This window comes from Lepidothrix coronata, unplaced genomic scaffold (assembly GCF_001604755.1).
Source record: "Lepidothrix coronata isolate B3197 unplaced genomic scaffold, Lepidothrix_coronata-1.0 Scaffold28, whole genome shotgun sequence".
Lineage (NCBI taxonomy): Eukaryota > Metazoa > Chordata > Aves > Passeriformes > Pipridae > Lepidothrix > Lepidothrix coronata.
In genome coordinates, this window is record NW_016690208.1 from 2926459 (window position 1) to 2943108 (window position 16650).

The following is a 16650-nucleotide window of genomic DNA, read 5'->3' on the forward strand; positions in this document are numbered from 1 at the left end:
GTAAACTGCATCCAGTTAGCTCAGGGAAAGGTCAGACATATTTTAGAGCAAAGAAAGGCCATCTCTGGCAGGTGTATCCAATTCAGAGAGATATATTATCCCCAAAGGAACATGAGAAAAAAAAAATCCTTATTTACTTTATTTATGCATATCCCATTTACAGTTACGCTGGTGCATTCATGATATGGAACTGAGGAATGTTTTCAAACAGAATCCAGCCAGACTTTCCTAAACTGAGACATAGTTTGTCTAAACAGACAATCACTTCCTGGAATTTGCAGTTCTAATTCCATACTTCAGTATTTAAGGTCTCCAAAAAAGTGGCATCCATCTTCCCTCTTAACAAAAAAGAAAAAAAAAAGAAAGATTTTCCTTCTATCTAGAGATTATTTAGTGCTCTGTTATTGACACTGCTTCTATTGAAAGATTTATAGATAAAAATGCAGTGTATTCAAGTAGTGATCATTTTTCATCGTCACTTAGTGACAGAACAGCCTGTAGTCAATTCCAGCAGATTTATCTTCTCTATATTGATCTTTTGTGGGGCTGAGCCGTGTGCAGGGACCTGGCTTGTGTCGCTTCTGAGCTGCAGCAAGAAATGCAAAAGGAGTGGACAAGAGAGGTGCCAAGAGATTTTGTTTTCATTCTAAAGCTGTTTAATTAGTTCCCTCTAAGTGGTGAGACAAGCTGCTGGAAGATAACTTGTCTATAGATACCAGGCTCTTCTTGATGGACAAAGGGAACAGCACATAAATGTCATTTGCCTGTGTAGCTCAGCCTACAAGGTGTCCCAGAGCTGGGTTTGAGGCTTTGGATGCAAATGAAAACTTCAGATACCGGAGGGAGAGATGTTTTGTGAAAAGTAGGAACTGCCAGTCAGGTTCCTCAAGGAAACCTCCCATGACCTCCCGTGGAGAAGATGCTCTCTTGTGCTCTCGTGAGGATTCCCATCACATCATGGAAAGATTCTTTCAGCTTCTTGAAGACCAGAGAGAATGGAAAGTATTATCCTGAGGGCTTGGAGCACTCCAGCCTCTAAAGTTCTATGAGGAATTTTTCTACTTAAGACACAGGGATTAATTCTGGTCACCTTCAGAGTGAAGCTGAAGGGGGGAAAAAACCAGCAAAACATTTAGATGCAAGGTAGAACCTGCTTATTCTCAAGCAATACAATACTGGATCCCAGACTCTTGCCTCAGACACATCTACTATTTTAAACAGAGCCAGACTTCTATACATGCTCTTCTTCACTTAAGCCAAATCCGTCAGTAAATGCTGATACAGGGGCTGTGAATTTGATGGCTGAATAATGTTTGCAGGAACCCTTCAGAGACCAAGAAAGCTTTCTGCAGAAGCTGTCATGCACCTCCCTGATGGATCACCGCTCACAAACCATAAATGCATTTAATGTTGGGAGCAGGCAAGACCAGATCTCCGCCTTCCTACAGCCCCTGCTCTGCTAGGGAGCTAAAAGGTGCACGTGTGCTTGTTTGTCTTACCAGGTACTGGCTGAGATGTGATCCAGACACCTTTAAACGTCCTATATATCAGGTGTAAGTTTTGAATATAAGCTGGAAAAGAGGCATACAAAGAACCTGAGTGCATGAACAGACCAAGGCACCTCAGTGCTATTTGCAGCTTTCTCATCCAAGTGATGCCATTTATCCACAGTCCCCATGGTGTTTTGGGTCCATTTTTAAATATTACCCATATGGATTTGAAAAGGGAAAGGCAAGCACTGGCCATTGCCTGGATAAGGAGACCTGTTCTATTCCTTGTGGCTGGGGAGACCCAGCAGATTAATTCATAACAACAGCAAAAAGCCCCAAATTGTAATTGCAGGAACTACGTCAAGATGAAAATCACATCCTCTATTTTGCAGGCAGTGACTTAACCAAAACCAAGCAATCTATAAATATAAAACACGTATACACAGGTTCACCTGAAGTATGAACTTGATGATGTTCTAGCCTTTCCTGTTAAGCATGTGCTTCTCATGTTCATTTTCTAATCACTTCCATGAAGGTAGCCTTCTCCTACAGAGACCTAATCTTGCACTCCTCTGCAGCTACCTCCGACTCCCTCATCATTTCCTGATCCAAACTCCTGTGATTAATCATCTCTGAACAGGTTTATCAATCTGTTCCTGCACGCAGGAACATACATGTTCAGCAGATATTTCCTCTGTAACTTTTCCCTGCTACACTATTTTGGAGAACTGCTCCAAGCTGTGCCAGCTGACTCTTGCTATTTGCAGACATGGGAGATGGGATTCTAAACCATGAGGATTTGCCAAGGTAGCTATATGAGTATACTAGCAAAAGGATATTTCTCCTACTGTCAAATAAACTGTACTAGTAGAAGGACTTCTGCCTCAGCAGAAGGGTTTTGCTGATAGATAATTTCACCTCTTTCACTGCAAACCAATACAGCAGTGATAATGCAGCTTTTGACCAGGGTGAGTTGTTTTCTCCTCAATATTCACAGCTGCCAGGAAAAAGAATATGATCACTGTCTTAAGGTATAACAAGTGGCTCAATTTTGTCCCCAAAAATAACGTGCACTTTTGATCCATTCTGAATTCTTTCTCTTGGAAGGCTTTCCTGCACAGAGAACAACATTAAACAAATTAGCAAATTACTCTCTCTGCAAGAGCCAGGTCATATTTCACCATTAGAGAAGGAGTGTGATTGCGGTTGGGTGAAAATAAATCCACAGTAACACTATTTGCTATCATTCATGCCTCAACATTCCCTCTCAAAAATAGTTTCATTTTGTTATATTTAATGCTGAAGCATTACATCTTAAAATAATGCCAATAATTACAAATCTCACTGTTTTATTTTAGGCACTGTTCTCCCGGAGTGACAGAAGCACACAGATTGAAAATGTCACTGAGAGGATTGCTGGAAGAGAGGAAAAACACATCTAAGCTATGCCTAACTGGTAAAAAGGAAAGAAATGCTCTTTGGACACAGCAGCAAGGAGATAAAAAAAGTTTCTAATGCTTGTCATTTGCTTAAAGGCTGAACAGGATTCTGGGACAGTAAATGAAAGCACTGCAGTGTCGTGGGTTCGTGGTGTAATATTTTGGCCCTTGTGGGATGTTACACTGCAATATTGAAATGAAGGATCATCCTCTGAAGTCTGCAATCTGGTGCCCCTCTCTGGCTGTCAGACCCAATTCTAGGCAGAAGAAACCCAATAAAGCACATTGATCGAACTGTCTGATGTGTCAGTTAAAAAATAGCTCTTCATATGTAAACAAAAAACTATGCAGACCAAAAAAAAAAAAAAAATCTTCAAAAACCTCCTCTTCTTCAGGTTATTAAAGCTCTTTCTGTTGCTATACAATGAGAATCTTTGTATAAGTTTTATGAGCTCTATCACTGATCTATTCATTTTCTAATGCCTGAAAAATCACAGATCTTCTCTCGCCCATTGAATGAAAAAGCAAAGCCCTTTACAAGCCTATTAGGAAAACAATATTTACAACAAAGCACCAAGGAAAATATTCCCATTAAATTTTACAGCAATTTCCTTGGAAGAGTCCTTTCCACTGAGAACAGCTGGACTTAATTGCACATGAGCTGACTGAAGGAAGTACATCTGATTGCAGATGTAATAAAATTCATGCTTGACACCTTAATTTTTTTAATATATATTGGCCACCATCAAATCACTGCATTTGCTGGTTTGCAGGCTAAATCTATCAAAGTTCTGGCAGGAGAATAGACAGGGAATGGAAAAGCTTGTGGAGTCCTTCAAAGCTTGGTGCTTAAGACACAGCTTTTTAATGCTATTGATTCCTAACAATCAATACTTTTTTCAATAAGAAGGTCTCATATTACCCCTTTTCCCAACCACCCTTCACAATGAACTTACTTAGGATGAAAAAGCACTTAATGGTTTTCTTTTGAGGTAATTTTTTTCATGTTCATTGCAGTTTCTTCTTCCTTATAAAGTTCACCTTCCTCAGCCCTGCTGGTTGATACTTCATGGTTGTGGAGTTGGCTGACCAGATGTTTTCCAGTGTAACAACCTGCCACCAGGTTATAATTTGACCCAGAGGAGGTAATTTCTTTCAAATTAATGGCATTGTAACTACATCAACCTCTTGCCTTTAAGGTTATTTGCTTAGAATCTACCATAAAGGCACGTGCTACCATGTGCTTCTTCCTCATTCCTGTTGTATTTCTGTGGATAACTTAATTCTCAATGAGTTTCACGAACAAGGTTTTTAAATTTAATTAAATTTGAATAAAAGCGATAATTTCTGTTGGGAGTCTTATACAGTGACTTTTCAAAAAGTAGGGCTTGTCATCTCCTGTTGGCAGGTGCAGTTCTTCTGCATCATGAGGGTATGAAACTTGCTTAAAGAGAGAACTGTGCTCCCTTGGACCTGAGATTGCCCAGGAACTGGGTTGCATTGCTGATTAATTGCAGGCAAATTGCTTCTGCTGGAATGTATTGAGTGAACAGCAGCAACAGTGCTTGCCTGTAGAGCAGAAAGTTTAATAAGGATGGAATAAACACTAAATGCTACCTGAATCCTCCTGCAGTGGGAGTGTATAATCCCCTTCCCTCTTCAGTCCGTGATCTGGGAGTGTGGGATCATCATCCCACTCGCCACGTTGTTCCATTTTCTGCTGAAGAAAATGTTGGGACACTCTTCCAGTTCTCTCTTGTCTCCTGACCTAACAGGGTAGAAACACACAATTCTGTGAAAGGAAAACAGTTCTCTGAAGCTACTGATCAGGGCTCATTACAAATGGAGGCTGCTCCTCCTTCCTGGTTTTTATTTTTTTTTTTCAGACTAACACTGTGTGTGCCATCCCAGAACTTCAAAACCAACCTGCTGCTCCTCAGGTACTGGGCATGGCACTAATAAGACCTTCACATAAGGGATGCTGCAGAATCCATAAGAAGAAGCTCCACTTTTTAAAAGAAGGAACATTCACTGCTTGTTTCTGTAAGTGGCTGCTTAACCAGGCCTGCCAAACGTTGCACATATACACACAGCTGCATTTTAATCAACCACAAAATCACTCTGTAGCATAAGTAGTTACCCAGCTATGCCCACAAGAGCACAGGTAAGTAGCCTAGTAAATATTTAAACACCATTGTTGCACGGGATAGTAAACATTAATATTTAGTATAATATTTATTTACATTTATATCCTACGTTTAGAATAATATTATGTTTAAAGACAAGTATACATCCAAATGTTTGGTCTGGTAATACTACTCATAGACACCTGCTTAGCTAAGATACTTAAAACAGTGTCATGATGCAGGTAAGAAAAGGAAAGGATTAGTTTGTAAGATATATCCACATAACTATATGCATACTTAGTTTTATTTGTAAAGTAATTGTGCTATAAGAAAAAAATACAATGTACATACCAGAATCTCTGTGCAAGGTGCTAGATGTTGGGGTTTTAACATCAGACTTGTCACCTGGTAGGGAATGACCTTGAGGGGTTGCACACAAAAATGTTGGACTGGCACGAGGGCAGATTTCCAATGAACACAGCATGAAGTGCAAATATCACTCCCCCAAGGCACAGCCCCAAGCACAGCCAGATTTCATGCCTTTCTTATAGAGTAAAATGGAGGGTTTGGTGATTCTTTAGAGAAATGCAGGATGCAATCACTGCAGAGATAAAAATTCCTTACCAAAAGCCCTGGGAATGCACCAGCTCCCTGGCAGGGCTGCGACTCATCCTCCGAAAGGCTGGCTTTTGCCTCCATCTTGAAATAGAGGTGGCATACAGTTTGACACATTAATATTTATTGCATCTTGCAGTGCAGCAATAGTCCTACATCAGAGCTGAGTCTATTATGGAAAAGACCTGCATTATAGCAAGAGGTGGCCCTTTATAGGGATTTGGGTTTTCTGCCTGATAACACATTTTGGACTACAGAGTCTCTACATACATTGAAAATTTCCTCTTACCTTGCATATATGATGACACATCCTTTCTCTCCAGTTGAGGGCCTTCTAAAAGTGTTCCTTGAGTTCTGATTTTTTTTTCAATGAATTAAGTAAGGTTTCTTGCAAAATATGTATCCATATGTGGAGATGTGGGTGCTAGTTAGTGCCTTTTATATTGGACCCCTGACCAAAGCCACATTATCAGCTTGACCAGAATATTCTGTGCTGAAGTACAGCAGTCATCTTAGGACCAGTAAAGCACTAAAAAGCATTTAATCTCTATTTCACGGGCTTCAGATGGCCCATGTTTTTCAGGACTGGTTTCACAATGGCTCCACAATGACCTCAGGGAGATGTGGCGTGGCAGAGGGTCTGGTCTTAGGGGATACAAGTTGTCTGTTGTACAAACAACATTGTCACTGCTGATATCTCTGCCAGAAGGACCTCTGTGCAGCATTGGGGTTTGTTGCTTTTTTCCTTAGCATGCACTGCCTTTTTAGCAATATGCCTGCTGAATATTAACCACCCTAACGATCCCAGCGCAGCTCCACAGCACTGCCGCTGCCTTTGGTTCTGGCTGAAGTGATTTTCTGCTTTTGTAGCAGTTTCAGTAGAGGGGCCAAGGACTGGCAGAACTACAGCAGCTGAGCAACCTTCCTCTTCTTCACAGGCAGCTCACAGCCAGGCACCAGTGCTGACGCACAGGGCAAAGGGATGCTCAGTCCTCTCGGGCTTTTTTTGACAAGGGCATGTAGTGGTAGGACAAGGGGGAATGGCTTTAAGTTGGAAGAGGGTAAGTTTAGATTAGCTATTAAGAAGAAATTCTTTTCTGTGAGGTGGTGAGGCCCTGACACAGGTTGCCCAGAGAAGCTGTGGCTGCCCCATCCCTGGAAGTGTCCAAGGCCAGGTTGGACGGGGCTTGGAGAACCTGGGATAGTGGAAGGTGTCCCTGCCCATGGCAGGGGGTTGGAATGAGATGGTCTTTAAGGTCCCTTCCAACCCAAACCATTCTGTGACTCTGTGGTTCTATGACTTACAAGACCTCTGGGAGCAGCTGGCCTGGCTGACGTGGTGCCTGTGTTTGGATGCTCGTTGCTGCACAAAGACACTGCTCTTCCTTCTGCCTTCCAGCTTGGCTGGACTGCAGGGGATGAGGGAAGGATGTTCTGGGTCACAGAACCAGCATTTTTCTAGCAGGGTTGGGGTGGAGTGAGAGGCAGGGGGTGGTGGGGAGTGGGGGGATTGCCCCCAGCTGGAGTGTGAGAGAGAGGGGGAGTGCAATACACAGCAGGGAGGATTCACGGCATGGTGGGCAGGAGCAGGATAGAAAATGAGTGAGTAGGAGGCATCTGAAAGAGCACTAGGTGGTTTCTCAAATACTCATGGAGGATTCCCCCATGGGGATATACTGAGAAGTCAGATAAAAGGTGCAAAGACAGGTAGGAAAACACTTTTACCAGCAGCTTCTGTAAGAGCATGGGAAGACATGGCTTGTGTCAGACGTGGCCAAGAGGAAGGATGATGTTATCAGCACACAGCAGTAGAAACCACAGGATTGATTCTAGACCTGAATTTCATTTCTGTGGACGGATATGAGAGGCTGTATTTCATAGATGCTGCACAAAAAAAAAGCTGTACAATCTAAACTGGAGGTGAGGACAGGGTGGGAGAGGCAGGACAGATGAGGCACCATGGCAGGCATGAGAGAGGGATTGGCATGGCTCTGCTGAAGGAAAGCCTGCAGTGTTTGTGTTTTGGGAACACCAGAGGAACTTTCAATGACATGAAAGGGAACAGAAAATGTACCAGAGAGCTTGATATAGAGCAAGAAGGGGCTAGGAAAGTTGTCTAGGAATTTTGGAAGCCAACCAAAAAAAAAAATAGTCAAAAAACCAGAAGACCATCTGAAGTGTCTTTTCCGTGATTGGGAAATACTGAATTCATTGGGAAATACTGAAATACTGCCCTTGTGGAGATGAGCAGTTAGAAGGAACCACTGATAGTTTCCTGGAAGAATTAGTTATTCCAAGGTAGGGGGTGAAACCACAGTACCTTTGTCTCCAGAAGTGAGCAGATCTGGGAGCAGAAGAGGAAAGCTGAGCACAGAGGCATTGACACACAGACTGTAATCCTGCTGCTCAGATCCTTAAACTGCACCTGGAAGAGTTCAGGAAAAGCAGAGGCAGGAGGAACTAACCAAACTGATCCCTCCCATGTGCTGTCTGCATTTTACCACTTCAGGCAGTGCTGTTTCTGCCACCTCACCCAGCTGCAGACAGGACACGCTGCACCATCCAGGGGAACCAACCCATCGGAGTCCCTCCCAAAACAGGGTCTGCTTTCTCCCTGACCTGCCCCAGGCCTCCCTCTCCAGCACACTTCATTTTTCATTGACTGACTGGTAACATTGTGCCTGACTTCATTGAGAGGCTTTTAAAATCTTCATCTTTGCTATTAGTATTGATTAGCTTTGTCCTCTGAACAGGCTGGGGTTTTTTTTGTCTCCTGGCTTGTTGCATCATTAGGTTCTATATTATTCTTCAGGGTCCTTTCCATGGATTCATAAATGTGAATACAGTAGGGGACCAACCCTTGGAAGAGATGCCAATCTTCTGAACAACCCCCCCCAAGCCATCTTTCAGTGTTTAGGGAGACCACTCACAATGAGAAAGAGGATGAACAATCTGCATTATTCTGGGGAAAAAGATTAAAAAAATGAAAAGAAAAAGAGAGAGGGTAAGTTGCTCTTCTCCAGGGAGAGAATGAGTATTCATTCAGTGACTTAGTGAGCCAATGCACCAACTTCATCCCTGCAGCCAAGGGTTCTGAGCTTAAAAGTACAGGAGTAGTAATTAATAGTTTGCACTTATATAGCATTTTTGCAGATTAACCTCTCCACCAAAATTTCACCTAAATCTAAATGCAGCCATTTCTGGAGTGGAGAATAGTGGGTGTTTAATAATGCATAGCAACACCATGCAAGAACTCAAGTCAGGAATATTATACAGAAATAAAAATGCAGGGGCAACGTTCATAGTGAGAGAACTCGGCTACTCAGGCTGGAATTGCTTCGTGCTGTCCTGCTAATAACCTGCCCTACAAAGTTGTTGCTGAATTGTTAAAATATTACAAGAAGGTATTACAAGTACACTTCAGTTCCATATCTCATCTTACAGCCAGCATCTCCCAGAGCCTGGTGCCTCCAATCTAATACCCCTGCATTAATCCGATATCGATTCTGAGGAAACAGAGCTTCTGAACCACCCAAACAATGTTTTGCAGCACAGAAGGTTTCCATTGAGCTCTGTCCTCCAGCCACTGACCCAGCACTCCTGGTGGTTGTGAGAGCAGCAAATATCACATTGCTGATGCGGGTGCAGCCCATTGATTTGATGGTCTCATCCTCGTCCTCTGGGAATGCATCCATTGCACAATTCAGCCTGGATGTCACAGACGTACTGCAGGCAAGAGAGCTGCCTCAGAAACTGAGGAGAGTTATTCTGGTTTTTCTATTGCTAGAAAATGCTATCTGCCATCTCTGTTCCTCGTTCAAAGTCCCCAGTCCTCAGCAGTGTTTGGCATCAGTTGGTTGCTATGGAATGGGGGGTCAGGTGTCATTTTTAGCCTCTTCCTTGGGTGCTTTTGCCTTGTTTTTGACGTTCAGTTGCCTCCTCCACATCAGCTCAGTGCCTGTTACTGCAGGTCACGAGCTCCCCAGCAGCACAAGCCTTGGTCCTTTTGCCACAGTGGAGATGTCCTGTGACATCTGGAGCTGGAGATGTTGCTCATGTACAGTGAGTTCTGCTCATGGGAGAGGGAGAATATACTGTCGAGGGGGTGTTCGCTCATTAGCTGACCTCAGGTATTCCTTAATTGGACTCTGCTTCCCTCAAAATTCTCTCTTGAGAGTTGAGCTCTAATCAAATTAATTTGTCTCTTGGCCAGTGAGGAATAACAGTAAATCTGAAGTCCCTGAAGGCTTATGGAAATTGGCCCACATGAACGATATAATTTTTAAACATGAAGGAGAAAACGGATTTGCAAAGGAAGTTTCTCTGGCAAAACAAGCTATAGCAGAGAGCACAGCAAAAGGGGGAAAATAGTCTGGAGAATACTGCAACACAGCTGGAATACAAGGGTTTTGTCTGAAAAAAAGCACTCTCTTGTATTTTACCAGAAAGGCGTTTCACTCTGAAAATGAAATCCAGACAGGATGTTACTGATGGTCCACATCTTGTTTTCAATAAATGATGAACCTTCATGTCCCATGAAATATGAAAGTAGAAAGCTGCATTTCTATTATATTCAGCAAAGGTGTGGGGTTTTTTTTCCCCCCTTTGTTTAAATATATTCATTATCAAAGGTATAGTGCCCTTGAGAAGCTGAGGCTGTTGCTTGTATTGCTGTGCAAGGAATTTGAGATACTTACTAAAGTTTTTACGAACAATGATGCAGAGATGGGTGACGTGTCTTTCAAGACCCCAGATCCATCTATCCAGAGCTGACACTTAAGCTGTAGAGAGACATCCTTGTCAAACTACTTACATATTGCATATACAATGAGATAGCTCTTCATTTCTAGCACACTAGTTGCAGGAGGTAGAATTTAAAGCAGAAGGGCTCCAGACCTCTTATTTCAGACTCTTGTGGCTCCAAGTGAAGAAATCACATTGGCAATAATGAAAGTTCAGCATTTACATTGAATGCACAGTACGTGAGAGGGCATGAAAATGTTTTGATGCAAAAGGACCTGGCTAAACATTCTGAGCTTCAGAAATTGTCAGTGTGCTACGAGTCTGGGGGGGTGAAGGGACAGTACCTGTTTGGGATGCAAGTTCTCCCTGTACATCTTCTGTTATTTGTCCTGCTGTTAGGAATGACACCAAGGAAAATAAATCCATTTGCATGTACTACACAGCTCTACGATGCAAAAGAGAGAGAGAAAACCATCTTAAAGTAAGAAAAATAAGATTCAGTTCAGCCCTTAGATACATACCAATGGTTTCACCTTATGATTCCTCTTTACCTTTTACACCTCCTACTTTTACTATTATTTTATTTTACTAACACTTTTTCTGCCTTCTCCCTGTCCTTTAGATACACTGGTTACTATTCCATACGATATTTTCATTTTTAATATGTGTGATAACCTCACACAAAGTTTAAAAGCAGGAAAAGTTATTTATCTTCTCAAAAAGTAGCAATGGTTGCTATTAACCAGATTTTGGTCTCTGCAGTGCCATCAGGAAAAGGTGGCTCAAGTGTCTTCAGTAGCTTATAACCCAGGAATTGAAGCAACTAAAAGTCAATGCCTAAGTTGACAGGAAGCTTTGTCCTATGGCTGTGCATTTCCAAGGAAAGTGCAGGCACAGTCATGCTGGATACTAGAGGAGATCCACCTTTATGCCAATTTTTGTCCATGACAATTTCATAGAAAATGATGTGAAAAATCTGAATATTAACAATTCATTTCCTAAATTTGCTTAGCTAATGTAAACTTAGTAATTTCCACGTACCACCAGCTTGACTGTGCCTGCTGGAGTTCATTAGTTGAGTAGTTCTCCCTGTAAGGAAAACGTTCCATGGGCATCATCTGGACCAGCTCATTCACTACCAGGAACTGGTCTGATTTCTTAGAATAACAATGACTAGGCACCTTTCTTACAAATCACTCTAAGTTCAACCCCTGTGAAAAAGATTTTCTGAGGAAGAATTCCTGGGCAAGGCACATTTGGAGGCAAGCAGGAGTTCAAGTTCCCTGTGCCTCCATGGGAATGGTGCCTTTCCCACGGCACCGCTCAGAGCAGCAGGAATGCTGCACAACATCAGCTCAGTCTTACCCAGGCAGTCTCCAAAGGCTTGGGGTGCCACATCCTACTCCACCAAGGGATTTTCCTGCATCTGCTCCACCAAGAAATCTGTGTGAGGCTGAAGGTCACAGCTTTGAGAAGTCCTTGTGTTAAGTGACCTCAGCTGGCTGGGATGTGGTCCCGGGTAATGTCTGATGGGTTTCATATGACTCAGGTTTTCCTCCTTTGTCCTTCCCTCTCCTTCACCAGTGAGCATTTTGGTAGTTAGTGGTTATGCAGCAACAGCTGCAAAGTACCATTTTAAGGCAAATTATTCTTAATATCACTTTGCCAAACTGCCACAAACTATTGAAAAAGGAACCGCAGAGTGGTTTGGCTTCGGAAGGACCTCAAAGATCACCTCGTTCCACGGGCAGGGACACCTTCTTCCAAGCATCATTCTTCCAGGCAGCCTGCCTGCTCACTGCAACCCCCTAAGCAGAGCATGCATTTCTATCTTCACGTGCTTTTTTATCCTAAAAAAGGCTAAAAGGCAGGACCTTGCCTGGCTGCAGCGCTGCTGAGCACAGCCCCGGCCAGCCCCGCTCCGCTCTCCCAGCGCTGCGGTTCCGCTGCCAAAGCTCCGAAGGAAAAATCTGCGGTAGTGAGCGATGCTCTGCGATGTGGCAGCTCCGGAGGTGGCAGGGAAAGCTAATGCTCCGGTGCGATACTAGAGGGCACTGTAAACCTGGCAGTTTTGGCTCCGGAATGGGACCAAGCAAAAACCGAAGTGTTTGCTACCTGCGGTCATTAAAGCTCTCCTGGTATTTAGTGCAAAATTAGTGCTAACCCCTGGGTCCTGAACAAATTAATTTGTGGAATTACATTCTGCTGTCGTAGATCCCTCCCCTCACACTCACAGTCCGGGATCCTCATTCACTGCCAGGCCCTGAGCTGCTGCATCCCACTGCCAGAGGGGCTCCTCTCCCAGTAAATGGTCAGGCTTGGATGAAAAGGGAGCAAGAACCATTATGAGAACTCAGCAACTTTTTTTTTTTTTAAAGCTATCACTTAACAGTAATGTGTTCATTAATTGGCAGCCAGACCACTGCTTGACTTCATTTAAAAACCCTGATGGTTTCCTTTCATTGTGGTAGCAAAAGGTTTCATCCTGCATCTTTTGTATATGCCAACATTAATTTTTTCCCTGTGCATGCTTAAGGTTACACACCTATCAGAGAGGAGGAGAGTTCCTGCACTGCAATAAAACAAAGTTGTTTATAAAAGAGTCTTTTAAAACATATTTAAAAATAGGAACAGGCTACTCCAAATTAAATGCTCCAATCAATGGGATCGATGGATTAATAGTTTTCAGTACCTGTCTCCTCAGACATTCCTCATATGCCCATTACTGTAATTTATAATTCAGTATTCAACTTAAATTAGTAAAATTTAAACTGAAACAACAACGGACTGACAAGTAAATGAGACTTTCCAATTTAAATGTGAAATGTTTACCTTATATGCACAATCAAAGCTCTCTGCTCTCACAGTATCATCACCACACAGAACAAACAGAGCCACAGGGAATAAGAGGAAAAGGCATCTTGAGAGGTCACCTAGTCCATCTCCTTCCCCCAGGGTAGGATCAACCCCGCCTAAATCAGTCTTGACAGGAGTTGCTCTAACCTGTTCATCCCTAGAGGTTTTTAAGGAGATTCCACAAGCTCCCCAGATGGTCTATTCTGGGTGTCAGCTATTCTTATAGATGGAACAGTTTCCCCATATTCTAACCCAAATTGCATTTGCTGCAGTTTAATCCCACTACTTCTGCCTGTGAGCGAGAGTTCATTACTTTTGTAGCATCTTTTACATTTGGGGAGATCATTACCGTATTTTCATCAGCCTTAGGTAATGGACCACAGTTCTTTCCTTCTTTCCTTCTTGGAAGGTTTATTTTCTAGAACTCCAACTGTTCTTTCCATTTTCTTTATTTCTCTGGCAGTCTGATGACCTAAACTGCTCCTCCCCAACACTCAGAAGAGATGGGAGCAGTGTACTACACCACACAGAGGTGTCAGCTTTGCTTTGCTCACACCAAGGCACCACAATTGGCTCAGGATTAATTTCTTGCCCATGATATTACCCATTTCCCTTAGAAATGCTGCCTATGCAGCCATTTCCAGATGCACATTTCAATAGTTCTCATACATTCAGCTCTGCTCTTGTCCTTTTAGAACACCAACCTCTTCCTTCCAGCCTGTTTCTTCAGTTTGTTAAGATTTTTGAATCTTTCTCCTGTTCTCTGAGAGCACTTACAGCCCCTCTCAGCTTGACACCGTCAGCAGATGCAATAAGTCTATTCCATATTCCATTACCCAAGCCACTAATGAAAATATTGAGTAATACCAGACCCTGCACAGACCCCTGCAGCGCCAGGCTCAAGCCATCCTTCCACTTCGACAGCAAACAGCCAACAGCTTTTCAGTGTGTTTGCCCAGCTGGTTTGGTACCTCACAGCATTTCTCCTCGACCACATTCCCCCACCTTGCTCCTGGGAACACCATATGAGTGAGTGTCAAAAGCCTCGCTGCAGTCAAGATGTATCACACCTCCAGTCTCTCCTCTCCCAGAGACCTGCTGCCCTGTCACAGGAAAATTAGATTGGTTTGACATGATTTATTCCTGACAGAACCACGGCTTGTGGGGCTACTGCATCCCTCATGCCCATGCCATGCCTTTGGATCTAGTGAGCACAATTCTGTCCCTGCTGAAGTAAGGGACAAAAACTCCCAGCATCCAAGGACTTTACCTTGTCCAGATTCCACCCAGCCCGCAGAGGTGGAGGAAACACCATCACATTAGTGCTCCCGGGGGTAAGCAGGGGTTTATTTTCACTGAGAGCTGCAGAGGCAGAATGTAATCCAGGGATCTCACATGTGGGTTTGAGTTTTGTACCCCCAGAGTACCATCACGTCATGGGCACACAGTCCCTCTCCAAAACTGCTTTACCTGGTGCTACAGCATTTCATTGGTATCCTCAGTGCACTGGGTCAGTTCAACAGGGAGGGAGAGGGCATAATTTACACACTGGCGGGAGCTGGAAGGAGGTGTAAATTACTCAAGCACAAGCTACCTAAGATTCACTTAAAATTCACTCTGAATTTGGCACCAGATATGTAGGAGATAATCAAATTTTCCTTTTCGAGATCCTGTGTATTTAAAACCTGCTGTGTTTAATTTTTGCAGTCACAACAATGCTCATTCATAAATATTTCCTAATGTTTGATCCTATTAGTATGTACAGCACAGTGTTTGATTAATGGACTGGAACAATGCGATCAAATATATTTTGGGCTCCAGAATACCACTTTGTAATGCCTAATATTTGATGAGATATTACAGATAGGCTTGCCTTCTGACTAGATGCGATTGCACTTGAATTCTGAGAAACCCAGATACAGATCTTGGATAAGATCTGAATTTCAAGCGAGTCCTAATTACACAGCACGCTGGACCAAAGCTCGAGGTCTGCATATTTCCAGCACTGGGTTCCTCACAGCTCAGATGCAAATGCTGTTTCTTAGCCCTCTCTCTCAGGAATCATAACATATTCATCAACTTGTAGTACCTAAGAGCCCCGTCCGACTGTATTTGGAAGACCTTAATTTGACTCCGGTAGGAGTTTAACAATATTAATAACTAATATTAAAGTGGATTCCTAACGGGGATGCTGGGACAATACTCTTTGATCACTGCATTAATCTGGTGCAATTGTGTTTATATCAGCCTTGTTCATCCCATGTGTGCTCGGTGCCATGTTGGCATGAATATGAAATATGCAAATCTGGGGGATACACGTTAATAGTGGGTCCATCTGCTTGGATCTTTTATTAAAGGGAAGTGTGAATGCAGTTGCCATGCAATACACTCTTACACACAAAGACCACGAGTTACGAAAACAAGAGAAAACACCTCATGCTTTGGCCTTATTGGCGTTTCACATCCGTCTCTTCTGCAAGCCCATTTTCATTTTAATTTAGAAATTTTCCCCAAAACTAAATTTGAGTGAAAAAGCCCAACAGCCAGCAGTGACTGTGTGTATACACGCACGCACGCACCTTCCTCTCTAGTGACAGACAGGATATTACTTTTCCACTGCATATGAAATTAATACCAGAAGCACAAGAAAAAAAATCAACATGTAAATGCCAGTCCTTAAAGCCTGATCTGGATCTCACTTCTACTGCTTAAGTAAGCTATAACCTGGAGGAAAACTAGCTGTTCAAGTGAAAAAGAAGGTAATCCAGAGTTGGCTTGGGAGAGCCAAGTCCAAACTTGAGCTCAGCCCCGGCTATGGAGTCATAGCCCAGTGCCTCCATTGGATATGGATGAACTGCTCTGTGCTGCTATTTCACTTTTCCTGTGATAAACAACTCTTTCAACTCTATCCAAAAGGAAAAGGCTCCTATGGCTCATTGTTCTTGTGCAGTGCCGTGTCCTTAGCTCGTCTCTCCCGTGGATGTGTGCTGTTCCATGCTAATGGTTTGGGGGGAGTATGCTGTGATTTATTTAACAGTTGGCAGGTCAAGCCTCCCTGCCCCAGATATGCAAGTGCTGATTCGGATGTGGAGTGGAGAAGGTGTCCTGATGACATAAAGTCAAAGTACCCACCTTGATGAGCATTTTTAATCCAGGAACTGCCTCTCGTCCACCAGCCTGCAAATATGGAGAGCTCCTGTCACTGTAGTTAGTTCTGAGTCTCACACTCATCCCAGAAGGCTGGATTGAGCAATTATTTTATTCAAGGGCACTAAGATCTGAAGTAAAAAGAGGGCCCATATTCTCCTCCTTGATTCACAGAGATTTGAGTAGGCAGCAGAGTAAGCAAGAAGAGAGGTTTTTTCCATATCTTCAATATGC